This window comes from Magnolia sinica, chromosome 12 (genome assembly GCF_029962835.1).
Source record: "Magnolia sinica isolate HGM2019 chromosome 12, MsV1, whole genome shotgun sequence".
Taxonomy (NCBI): Eukaryota; Viridiplantae; Streptophyta; class Magnoliopsida; order Magnoliales; family Magnoliaceae; genus Magnolia; species Magnolia sinica.
In genome coordinates this window covers 74,946,266-74,959,235 of record NC_080584.1, presented here as the reverse complement: position 1 = coordinate 74,959,235, position 12,970 = coordinate 74,946,266, and the positions used below count along the sequence as shown (strand labels likewise).

The 12,970-nt window shown below is 37.3% G+C and overlaps 1 long non-coding RNA gene across 2 annotated transcripts; it reads right to left on the bottom strand.

Moving 5' to 3' along the window:
• Positions 1 to 2,742: 2,742 nt before the first annotated feature.
• On the bottom strand, positions 2,743 to 8,915 carry LOC131221737 (uncharacterized). 2 transcript variants are annotated; one of them, XR_009159555.1, is made up of 11 exons: positions 8,645 to 8,915; positions 8,385 to 8,488; positions 8,210 to 8,271; positions 7,790 to 8,112; positions 6,955 to 7,033; positions 6,719 to 6,856; positions 6,569 to 6,627; positions 6,129 to 6,218; positions 4,536 to 4,568; positions 3,068 to 4,436; positions 2,743 to 2,953 (listed from the first exon to the last, which is right to left on the bottom strand). It is a non-coding gene; the product is annotated as an uncharacterized LOC131221737 (long non-coding RNA). The 2 variants fall into 2 exon arrangements; XR_009159556.1 differs by lacking the exons at positions 4,536 to 4,568; positions 6,569 to 6,627; positions 6,719 to 6,856; ... (1 more) ...; positions 7,790 to 8,112; positions 8,210 to 8,271 and having other exon boundaries at positions 8,645 to 8,913.
• Between the last annotated feature and the right edge of the window lie 4,055 nt (positions 8,916 to 12,970).

Sequence of the window (12,970 nt, the reverse complement as noted above, 5' to 3'; positions counted from 1 at the left end):
CATCCATGGTGTCCATCCATTTTTTCAGATAAGTTTATGCGCTCAATACAAAAATTAGGTAGATCAAAATCTCAAGTCGGCCACACAGTTATAATTGAACTATCACCATTAAAAACTTCATGGGGCATAAAAGTTTTGGATGAAGTTTGATATTTGTTTTTTACCTTCATCCAGGTCTTTATAACGTAACCAGCACCTACATCCAGGTCTGTACGACCTAATCTACAGGTTGGATGTGAAATACACATTACGGAGGGCCTAAGACGTTTTTAATGGTAGACGTTCAATTACTATTGTTTTCCCATCGTGTGGTCCACCTGAGATTTTTTTTCTACCTCATTTTTGGCATTAAGTTTTAAATTGATGCGCAAAATGGATGGACGGTGTGGATAAAACAGATAGATCATGATGGGGCCACATAGCACCGACCATTAAAATAATTGGAATAATGATTTCCTGTGGTGTGGTCCACTTGAGATTTTGATTTGCTTCCGTTTTTGTATTGAAGCCATAAAATTATCTTTTAAATCGGATTGACGGAGTGGATTTATCTTATGTATAAAGGTGGGCCCCACAGAGTTTACTCAGAACGCTTGTACGCCGCCGCTTCCGTCTCTCCCAAATCCGCTGCTCTCTCTGTTCCTCTCTCATCCAAATCCGTCTCCTGTCTCTCTGTCGCCCTAATCCCCTCCCTCCCCTATCTCTCTTCATCTCGATCTCTCACCCAAATCCCTCTTCTCTGTCTCTCTGTCGCCCTAATACCTCCTTCTCTCCTCTCTCTTCATCTCGATCTCTCACCCTCCTCTCTTTCTTCCCGCTCGCTCTCTCTTCCTGCTCTCTCTCTCACTCTCTCATGGCTGCCTTGGGCTCTCTCCAGACGCAGCAATTCGATAACCCATCAGGTATCTCGATCTCTACACTTTGCGAGGTTTTTTTTTTTTACTGGTTATGGTGGGGATTTACTAGATCTAGAGCTAGGGTTTGTTTTTCAGAAGATTGAAGTGAGAAGATGCTTTTTCTTTTTCCATTTTTCTTTGCATTCGTGTGATATAGTTTCTGCTTCTCAGAAGATTTCAGTATTTGGTAGTTTGTGACTTTATTGGACTTTGTGACTTTATCAAGAGGTTGGATGGCAAATAAACATTACAGTGGGCCTTAGGAAGTTTTTAATGGTGAGCTTTCAATTACTATTGTTTCGGTGTGATCCACATGAGATTTGGATCTACTCAATTTTTGGGCTCATGCCCTAATATGAGGTGAAAAAATGGATGTAAGACACATCTATTATGGTGTGCCCATGGAGATTGTGTATTAGTACATAACACCGACATGACATGGGTGCTGCGTGCTACACCATTCTATCTAGTCTTGAAAATGTAATGCAGCTTTGTTGTAACCCCAAATACCAGGATGTGAGTGCGACATTATCATGGGGCACACTTTGATGTATGTATTGTATATTTATGTTATATATTTGTTTTGCCAGATCATTTTAAGGAATGGAAAAAAAATGAAACAGACATAAATCTTGACAAATAAACATAGCTGTGGACACTAGGAAATTTTCCATGGTGGTCGTTCGGTGACCAATGTTTCCTATGGTGTGGTCCACCTAAGATTTGTATCATCTTCATTTTTTTGGACAATTTATGTAAAAAAACAAATTGAGGGCATAGATGTATAAAGCATACATTGAGGTGGGCCACGATCAGGTCCCACCAACGTCACCAAAATCAGATTGCGTACTGAGTTACCCAGTATGCTCTTATCGTATTGAGTATGCTCAGTTGAGCCCACTTGAATGTATATGGACTATCCAAGCCGTTCATCCATTTTTCCATCTAAATTAAGGGGTCGATTCCAAAATTGAAGCATATCTAAAGATCAAGTGGATCATACCATAGGAAAGGAAACAGTGGGTATCATGATTTCCACCATTGAAACCTTGCCAGTCCCCAGAGTGATGTTTTTTTTTTTTTTTTTGTTAGTACACCCACTGTCAGTTCACACTTCACTATTAGCCACCCCCAGTAGGGAATCGATACCAAGACCTCAGTGTTGAAATGAGGTATCTTTCACTCAATCTACCGCTTGAGCTATGGATCAGGGTGTCATCCAACCTAATCATGAGATCATAAAGACATGGATGAACAATAAACACAAATATTATATGATTCATTTTTGGGCTTAAGCACTAAAATTATCTGGGAAAATGGATGAACGAAGCGGATAAAATAAATACATCAAGGTGGACCTCACTGAGTTTACTCAGTAATCACTACGCAATCCGCTTCCCAATGTCATCGATCCTGGGTGGCAGGTACGCCATACCAGAAAATAGGGCAAAAGTTATGGATAAAATTCGTAGCTAATACATATAGCTACGGTTTTAGTCCGTAGCATGACCATAGTGGTTGGAGCTGTGACAATAGGTGGAAAACCTATGGCTACGGATTTAATCCGTAGCTATAGGTGACAATAGCTACAATATAATACGTAGCAATCATTTCTGTAGCCAAAAGTACCTACAGCTACGGATAGTATTTGTAGCTAAAAGTGGTACTGCAGCTATAGCAATATGCAGAATTTAATAACAGCTACGGTCAATATCCGTAGCTATTTCCTACATCTAAATAAAATTATAATCATTCATTCATTCAATTACCACATGCATAATCATTCATTCATTTGGTCAACTACAATCATTCATTCAATAATGAATTTAATGAATCCTTCATTCATTCAATTCAATTACAATTACAATAATATTGAAAATACAAATCTTGGTGAGTCTGTGTGCACTCGCATATGGCTAGGTGCATCCTTCATCTACCATAGATAGAAAATGGATGTGAGTATCAATAATCCACCTGCACATCCGACAACTATACCGATAACTTCTCCTGTGCGTCTTCTGTAATTATATTCAAGGGCGAACCATCACTAGAGGACTCTGCAACATAAACATAAAGAATCAGTCAATTGAAGAAGGATGAAAACTAAATGCAAGGAAAACATAAAATTCCCTTGATGTAAACTGAATTAATGCTCCAAACAGCGTTCATACATTGCTAAAGTACCATTGAAGTAAGCAATCATTCACTACACCACACATTCCATAGAAGTACAATAAGTTCAAAAACGCCTGCAAATGATTCATACATGCCTTATTTATTATAAAAATCAAATACCATAGCATTAGTCAAGTGATGAAAATTTGAAAATGGAAAGGGAATCAAGAGTGGTAAAACTGAAAATATGAAGAGAGATGAAAGTGCCTGTAACTGGCAACTTCCAAAGAAAAGAAAAAAGAAGTAACTAATAAAGCAACTTGTTAAGCCCACATGCACCTCATACAAGGCCACACTACTGGCCTACCACTTGCATGGGAAGTTTGACATGTGCATCGGTGGGCTCAATGTGAAGAAAACTTAGAGAAAAATCTACCAGTAATGGGTCACTCTTGGAAGTACGATAGAAGAAAACTAACTAACAAACTCCCAAAGAGAACCGGCGGCATTATTTCGTAAGGCAAAACAAAAAGAATTGCAAGGCTATTCAACAACTATTCAGAAAATAGACAAAATCAACAACAACAACAGAAAAAAAAGAAGTAAATCAGTGAAAAGTGTGAATGCATAATGGTCTGTTCCACCAACAAGTATAGAAACAAGATGTCTTGCCAACAAAAGAATAGTGAACTGTACCATACAAATACAAAAGAAGAAAAAAGATGAATTAGAAACTTGGATATAAAATCAAAGAAAAATACAAGTTTTGCTAGCTTTTCTCAATATAAAACAGCTTCTAATATTCGAGTATTCTTAGATTGGATCAATGAAAATTGTCATCAAACCTTTTCCCTGTTATCCAAACAATGCTCACGAGAATATCAACATGATTAAAAATCTTCAAGTGTATCGACCCATGCATCTTGGACCAGGTAAGTTAGCCGTCTATACGCGCATACTGTGAATTATATATTACCACGTCCTCTATATATCAATGAAGATAAAAAAAGCATTTTCCAATGCAGACAATTGCTTCTTTTTTCTTTTCTTTTTTTTTTTTTTTATAAAGGGGATATTAGACATACTCAATGTTGTAGCCATACATTGATATATCTCAAAATATTGCACTGCCCATTTACAAATATTCCTGAATATCATCGATACATGCGACACATATCAACGATATCTCAATACAGAATATTCAGCTACAGTTGAGCACTTGAGCATAAACCAAACAATCTAGCCAAATCAATTTTTAAACTTGATCATTTGATTTAGCATGTGAATTTCACAATCAATTTGAGACACCTTATATTAAGTTGAGAGATGTAACACAAAAGATACGGCCAATGAGTGAACATACCGCCACCACGACAGGGATACATATCACTTTCCCTTCACCATTTTTGAAGAAAACTAATTGAGCTGCAAAAACAGAAAAACAAGAACATGAATAAATAATAGGAAAAACTAGTAATCCAGAAATATTTCAAATTTCATATAAAGCATATGAATGGAGCTTACCTGCTTTGATAAACATTTGTTTCATCCAGCCTCCTGTCCCATCCATATGGATGCAGGTCAGGCTTCCCGGATAATTTACACATTTTAAGAAAAAGTCAAATATTTTGTCTAATGCTCTGCATGCTAAATTAATTCCATCTTCATGGAATGTCTTCTAACATCCAATCAGCAAGTAGTTAACATACCTCATACTCTCCAATGTGCAGTGTTGTGCCCCTTGTATTCATATCGGCGGAGTCATCCATTGAATTTTATATTCCTTGGACTGTTCACACTTTACCTGAGCATAAGCGTTGAAATTGCCTGTGCTAACACAAAAGGTTTTGATCATCTCCCCCTTTGATCTATAATTCTCTTTCTCTAAATTAATTTTTATTATAGAGGTTTCCAAGTTCCTCATGCATGTAGATTCCAGGCCCTCTACACTCGCCCACATGTCCCAACATAGCACATGTGTGCAACATCCTAGCCACCCATGAGATTTACCTCACCTCATATGCAACTGGACCCAACAGTCTCTCTAGTCTACTCATCAGGTGGGGCCACAATATAATAAACAAATGGATGGCTAGAAAAACTTGGCAAGTTCTTTAGCCATCCATCTTTTTTTCATTACACTGAGTGGACTGGCCTGGTTTCCAAACCAGGGCATCTTAAATGGTGGAGTCCACCTGACATTGACAGCTTGGATGCTCCATGCAGATGCCGACTTGATTCGTGCGGCAGCATGTCAAGGGTGCAGGGATCTACACATGTTTTTGAATTAGCAAACCTTTATATTATAATATGTAATTAATATTTGTGGATATTCAGTTCTTTCCTTGTTGGCATTGCAGGAAGAATCATGCTTGAGGCATTGATTTTAACCTCAGTTGTGGTTTCTGCCTTGACTGGCTATACTTTCTGGGCTGCAAAGAAGGGCAAGGACTTTATCTATCTTGGACCCGTTCTATTTGCAGGACTTACTGTCCTTATCCTGACTAGTTTTATGCAGGTTAGGCATCTTCAATACATTCTGATTATCCTTCCCTCGGTGTTTGATGAACTCCTGTACTCATGTCATTGTTCTCTTTATCACTTCTCATCTGCTCAATTACACTTCTGAAGAGCTACATGTGCCAACCTGGACCATCTGTAGCACATACCAGCCCACAGCAGGTGGTCCAACCGTGTAGATGATCTGGTCTAAAGATTGCCAATGGGCTGCATGCAGCATATGCATGTGGTCCAAATGATGATTGAATCAGCCTGATTTCTTGGGCAAGTCATTTCAACAATGGGGCCCACCTGATGTGTGGCTCAAGTGCAAGTCATGTGTTTGGCATCGTTTTGTGAGGCTTGTTTTAGTATTTGAAAGTTAACACTTCTCCTTAATTGGTGTGGAAAAGAACTGTGATTGTTTATTGAGTGAATAGATAAACTGATTCATATGCTTTTTATGAAATTTGAAATATAAAGCATATGAATGTAGGGTAATTCAAAGTCAGATTCTACAGCTATGAAGGGTACAAAACGAAAGTTTTGCAACACATCAATATAAAGAGCATTGCATCTATGACCCGGATTAGATTCCCACATATAAATGAAGCTTACCTGCTTAGCTCGTTTCCCAAATACAAAGAGCATTGCATCTATGACATTGCTTTTACCACTTCCATTTGGACCCACTACCGCTGAAAAACTCTGCAGATAACAGAAAATTCAAATGAAAAAATAAACACATGAGTCAAGATGGAGTGCACCAATCAAAATTGTGTGAAATTCACACTCAAGTAACTAGAAAGGGACCAGATCCAGTGCCATTGGAGGCATGGGAGGTACCATGCCCCATGTCATTGCTGCACATGTGACATGCATGCACTAGATCCATAAGCCAATGATAATTTGATTGGCTTATGCATCTGAACAGTGAACTGTTTGGCACAAGGACAAAAAAAAAAAAGAAAAGAGTAATTAAAGGAAACAGAGATATAAGACTCATGGGCACATGCATGAACTATAGATTCAACATAATCTGACTTCCTCAAAAAAACCTTCCAGGAGTCTCAACATAACGCATATTTGGCTTGCTGCGAATGGAACGAATATTAGTCTGCAACAAATTCCAGATGTGGTTTAACACAAATAAGCCTCTGATCTTGAAACAAATTATCTACTGATGAAGAAATCATTCTAGCATTGACCTCAGTGAAAGGACGGTGAGGATTTGGATTGTAGCATGCAAGAACAGCCACAACTGCTTCCCTGTATGCCAACCTCAGCTTTAACTCCTCCGGAATTTCAGTACTATCTTCTTGACTGGTTTCAAACGTACCCTTTTGCTGCAAGTGGGTAGATTGAGAACATGTGGACATAGTTGAATTAGTGAAACACTATAATTATCCATGTAAGTGGGAAAAAAACAAAACAAAACACCTACCCTCTTCAAGGCTTCCAACAGTTCTTCTCATCCAATGTAGTCTAAATCCTTTCTAGCAGTTAAAATTCCAGGTTCATTCCTGCCAATCAGTTGCAAGATGGTTTTAAAAAAATCTCCTAATGGGAAAATAGAAACAATTCATTAGGAAGTAACTAAAATATATTTTGCAGCTTTGTGCTAGTGAAATCTACAGTAAGATCTGCAGTTTCTAGTAGAAGGATCTCCATTTCCTCCTCTGACTGGAAAAAATACAAAGCAGATGGACCATAGGAGAAGGTAGCTTTTATGATAAGGTCCAATAACTAAGGGACCAAAAATGAGAACTGAAGAACCAGCATCATTTGAACTAGGTTCCTCTACTAGAACATGTTATGACCAATCTAGAGAAAAGCCCACATGTTAGAAGTAAGCAGACGTAAAATGACAAAGAAGTATGAAGGCTTATCAACATCTGTCACTGCCACAAGTTTTGAGCATGCCAAACTACATGGTTCAGTGGTTCAAATTGTTGATGTGATGCACTAAAAAAAAAAAGAAGCCAAGATTGCCAGATCCTAGTCATTGATATTTGGCCAGTTTTCTATTGAGTTCGAACTATCACTATTTTTTCTTTCTTAAATGTGTACTTCTTGGCTAGGTATTGAAGGGTTGGAATATTTCAATCTTGAGGAACTTTGGTGTGTGGGTCATCAACAGTGAAACCCATCATATTAGTGGTTTGGATAACTGAACCATGAGCCACACTAGCACAAACTCAAGGCATGAAGATCATATAAGAACTGAGGCTCAAAGCAGGCTAGACTACTACTTCCCTATTTTCCACCATCTCTATTACCATGGTGATTCATCCAGCCCACATGGGGGATGCAAGAGCACAAAATTATGGGCCCCATTGTTGATGGAGGTTATCCCGAACATCATACTGATTGGAAAATCCTAGCCATCTAATCAGAGGTCAAGTAGAACATTAAAAGAAAATTATCAGAAGGTGAAATTCAACAGTGGATCCGTCTGCCCATGATGGGCTAACTATTTTGGGTGTTTGGATTGGCATGTGGGGAAGACCATGTGTACAGTGGATGAGTCCCACCAATTAAGAAATGCAGAAAATGTGCTTAGCATTCTAGCCCTTTTCAAACGTGCTTCATCAGCTTCCACCTAAAAAATAGAAAAAATAAGAGATCCAAAAAAAAAAAAAGATCATACAAACAAATGAAGGTTAAATTTATAAATAAATAAATAAATAAAAACTTACAGTTATTTCCTTCACAAATTCAAAATAACCCAACTTTTCCTCATAGAATAAGTCTTACAAATCTGACAAATTTTGAAAGCGAGGATCACTTTTGAGAAATAAGTTTGACAATATAAACAACTTGAGCAGTACAACAAATTTGAATGAGTATCAAAAATTGGAGTTTAAACTCCACCTTTATGTTATCCATTGTAATCAAGGAATTTTTACTCCCTCTCTCTCATGAGGATAGTTGTTGGAAGGCCCTCAGCTTGCTTCCATTCTTTCTATCTACTGCAACTACCTAATGACCAAAAAAAATGATGGATTATTTATGACTACAATTTACTCCAATGTATACTCTATTTCCAAAAAAAAAAACTCCAATGCAGTAATTTCAAATTGAATGACTCCAAATAGAACTAAAGAGCACATCCAAACAAAATAATGTGTTACCTCTGCATCCAGTATGAAAGTCATGGCAGCAGGCTTACATGATTCCTTGACTATATTCACCAAATTTGGAAATCTAAATGTTATTTCTTCGCCATTTCATGAAAAGACTTGCATAAACCCATCCATTAAATTATGAATCTGAGCTTGTTGGCCATCATACCTATAGTAAGGATAAAAGAAAATCAATCTGACAGTTTATGCTTTAAAAAAAGATGGAACTATCCAATCAAATAACAAGAGAAAAAGCTGTCTTTCAAAAGACAATAAATAAATAATCAAATGATAAGAGAAAAATATCAGAACTAGCGAAAACCTTCTCATATATTTTTTATTTGGGCGCGGAATCTTTTTGGGCATGGAGGTATTTTTTCGAGCGCGGGATGGAGCGGAAACAGACAGTCCTATTAGGCGCTCCGTGGGCCCCATTGTGATGTATGTGGTCTATCCACACCGTCCATTCATTTTGAGAGCTATTTTTATGGAATCATCCACAAAATGAGGCAGATCGAAATCCCAAGTGAACCACACCACAAATCAATGGTAGGCGCTTAATCGCTATTTCCTATGATGTGGTCAACTTGAGCCTTCGATCTACCATCTTTTTTACATGCATGCCTGAAAGGAAGTATTAAAATGGATGGACGGCTTAGATAAAACATACACACTGTAGTGAACCCTATAGAGCCCCTATAGAGTGTAAGTCTCTAGTTATGACGCGGAGGGGGTTGTAGCTTTTAGCTACGGATTAGAACCATAGTAATATAACTACGGTTTATATCCGTAGCCAAAAGCTTTCAAAGTTCGTAGCCTTTGCTTGATTTTTTGGTAGTGCGCGTTCTTGAATTAGCGGTTGGAAACATAACCTTTCTCCTTAATCAAGCAGTATTTTGTAAATTGGTCATTATTTCATTAAAGTGTTGTGCTGACGTCAGCACAAATAATGTGGACCAATTAAATTTTAGGACACGGGGAGCCATAGTTCGCTGGAAACAGAGGATTCGCACTCGTTTCTAAGAGGCACGAAGATTCTATTTCTACACTCTAGTAATATAACCACCTTGGGTGATGGTCCTCTTAGGCTTATGCCAGCTTGGCCTGCTTTAATTGTAGACCCATCAGGCTCCTCGCACTCAGTGATCTTTGCCCAACTTAGCTTGCTTTAAGTTTCTACGCCCGTGTTAAGCTTTTCAGTTATCTCATCCTGATGATCTAACTAAAAAATATGGCTGTCAAGCTTTTCAGTTATCTCTCATCCCAATGATCTAACTGAAAAAATATGGATTATACGTTGTTCATAACCCCAAGTGTAGGGTCGCGATGTATTAATAATCTTGGTGAGACTGAGGTTGAATTCACGGGGACTGAACTTGTGTGTCTTCTGAATTTAACTAAAATTAGAACTAGAAGATCTAAAACAAAGATCTAAAATAGAGTAATTGTGAATAAGGTTAAACAATCAATTTAAAAGTGGTAACTAGGGTGCCAAGGATCCACTTGTAGCAATTGGGAGGCTACCTTGCATGATTCAAGAGATCCAACTGGAATCAGAGTCTTATCTTATCCAGTTGGAGAAAGAAGAGACGGTCGGATCTCTGAGTTTCTCATTGATCCAGTCCTTAAAAGAGGAAAATTGGGAAGATTGGAAGGGATTCCGTCATCCAACCATACCCATGGGATGATGGCAAACAACAGGATTTACCTAATCCAACAATCTTAAATAGAAAAGGAGATATTCAAAGCTATCACAGATCTATTGTAATTTGTCACAACAAACCATTAAAAACTGAAAATATTCCTTAAAATCAAACTAGAATTTAATGAAGTTCAACAAAACATGAATCAAAACAAAACAAACATCCTAATCACGCTACAAGCTCTTAGCCCTAGCTAAGAGGTTTAGTCAACCATAAACATGATTGAACTAAGAACTCTTAAATAAAACAGAAAGACCAACTAAGGAAGAAGAAAAACTCCCGAGTGGTGGCTTCACCCTTTTGCTCCACTTCTCAAACCTTAGAAGATGCCTAGGAATGTCCTATGGACTCCTATTTATAGTTGTAAATCCCCATCTTACGCACTGACTTAAAATTTTCGCAAACCGCCTCAAATTACGTAATCCGCGTTGGCCCTACATTACGGCTCTACGCGATTTCGGTGGCACCGAAATCGTATCTGAAATTGTGTGTGCAAATTACTTAGGTGGCACCGAAATTGGCTTAGGTGGCACCAAAGCTGGTTTCGGTGGCATCGAATTAAGCTTAGCTGGCGTTGAATTATGCTGTTTTCTTGCTGGACTGTTTTGTGAACTTTCGGTGGCACCGAACTGTCCTGTTTTTCTGTTGTTTAACTTGTGCTTTTGTTAATCTTTTCTTCATTCTTTATACTTGGTTTTTTAGGATCCTTAGCATGAGAGTTCTCCATTCTTGGTCTCCTAAGATCTATCCTTTACCTTGGTAATTCTTGAGCATTAAATCCATGCTTTTAGCATTCTTTTCAATCCAAGCTCTCAGTTCACCTTACAACACAAACATGAATAAAATACAATATTAAGAAGTATCATGTTCATAAAACCAATATGAGGAACAATATGTAATATTTGAGTCTCAACACAGGCCAACTAGTGTTTTGCTAGTCCTGAGCAAAACATGTGGAAGACATTTTGAAAAACCACTGTATAATTTCTATAAGCTTAAACGGTTCGAAAATCAATCTAGATTATAGAAATCTAAAATACATCAATGTTAAGCATTACTTTCTCCTAAACTCTAGTACTCAGTGAATTTTATAATTAAGTTCAAAGTATTAATCCATCAATCTGAATAATTCTAAACATTAAGTTTCATGGGTGCATAGTGAAATCTGGACTTATCATAATCAAAGGTTCAATTCTCAATTTTCATGATAACATTGATGAACAAAAGAGCAATTAGGATAATCAAAACCTAAACCAAAACTTATCTTACAGTTCAACGTTTTATCCTTCTAGATTTTGATTTTTCCATCAATGGCTTTCACGTTATGTTTAATCTCTTCAAAGATCTGCAATAGGTAGCCTTTTTCGACGACAACTGTTTTTTAGCTGGGTATTTTCTCTCTCTCTCTCTCTCTCTCTCTCTCTCTCTCTCTCTCTCTTTTCAATTCTTCTCATTTGAACATGTTGGACGAATTCCCTAGGTTGGTTCCTTTTATGCTTAATAATCATCAAGTTATCAATTCAATATTAAACTAAACCTTAATGTGTAAGTTAGATGTGACATGTGAAATCATGACTCAATCAATGTTTAAAACTTCTAATTAAGGGTTAATAACTCAATCTTAATTTTGAAGTCTATTAAGTGACTAAAATCCAAGAGGTATAAATCATCAATATTAGGTATCTTATAATTCTAATTCATGGATTAACTTCAAAATCACTTAAATTTATAGAAATTTTCAAAAAATTTCCACAATTTTTGCTCAAAGACTAAGAAAACAGTGATTAGCTTGCCTAATCCACACCCTCTAACCTAAAATCTACATTGTCCTCAATGTCAAAGATATAATCATGCAATGCACATGAGATAACGAAAGAAAAAGAGAAGTGATAAAAGGTAGTACCTGAAGAAGGCGAATTGCAGTTTTTCCAAATTTCTTAATGCGAAGATGGGTTAGCACAACGACAACAAACTATCCCAGTCATAAATTTTAAATCCTATGAAAGCAATAAATTTTAATCCTAAACTAGGAAAGCAAGGGAAATATACTCAGTCATGTATCCAGGTTCTTCCTTCGGCCAATATCTTGATAAATTTCTCAGTAGGCTTGGATATCCTGGAGCATGAATGTCCAGAGAAATTTATGAACCTCAGCATAAAGTTTTCTTTTAATCTCTTGAGGTGTCCAAAGTATATACGATTCACCAGTGACAGAAAAGGTTTCAATGTTAGTATACCATGGTGAATCAGATATTATAAGTAGATGAAATTTAGAAAAATTCTTAGTAGGTGATTTAGTCTCAACACATTCTGAAGTTTGAGACTTCGATTCAATTTTCAGCTCCTCCTCCTTTGATAATAAACATTCAGGATCTGGGGAAGGAGGGGCTTCAGAATAAGGGTTCTCTCAGTCAGTGACAAATATCGAGGTATTGTCTTGCAAGACATCTGATATTTCTTTTATCATAAGATTGTTTGAATATGCAAAGTGCGCCAAGCAATCTTCCAGAGAGTTGAGAGATTCATGAGGGGATCTTTCTCCATATTGAAGTCTGTGATGATCTGCCCAAGGATTCCATCGTTTTTAAAAGTAGATGGAGGCATACTCTCTTGCTCTTTCCCTGCATAGACA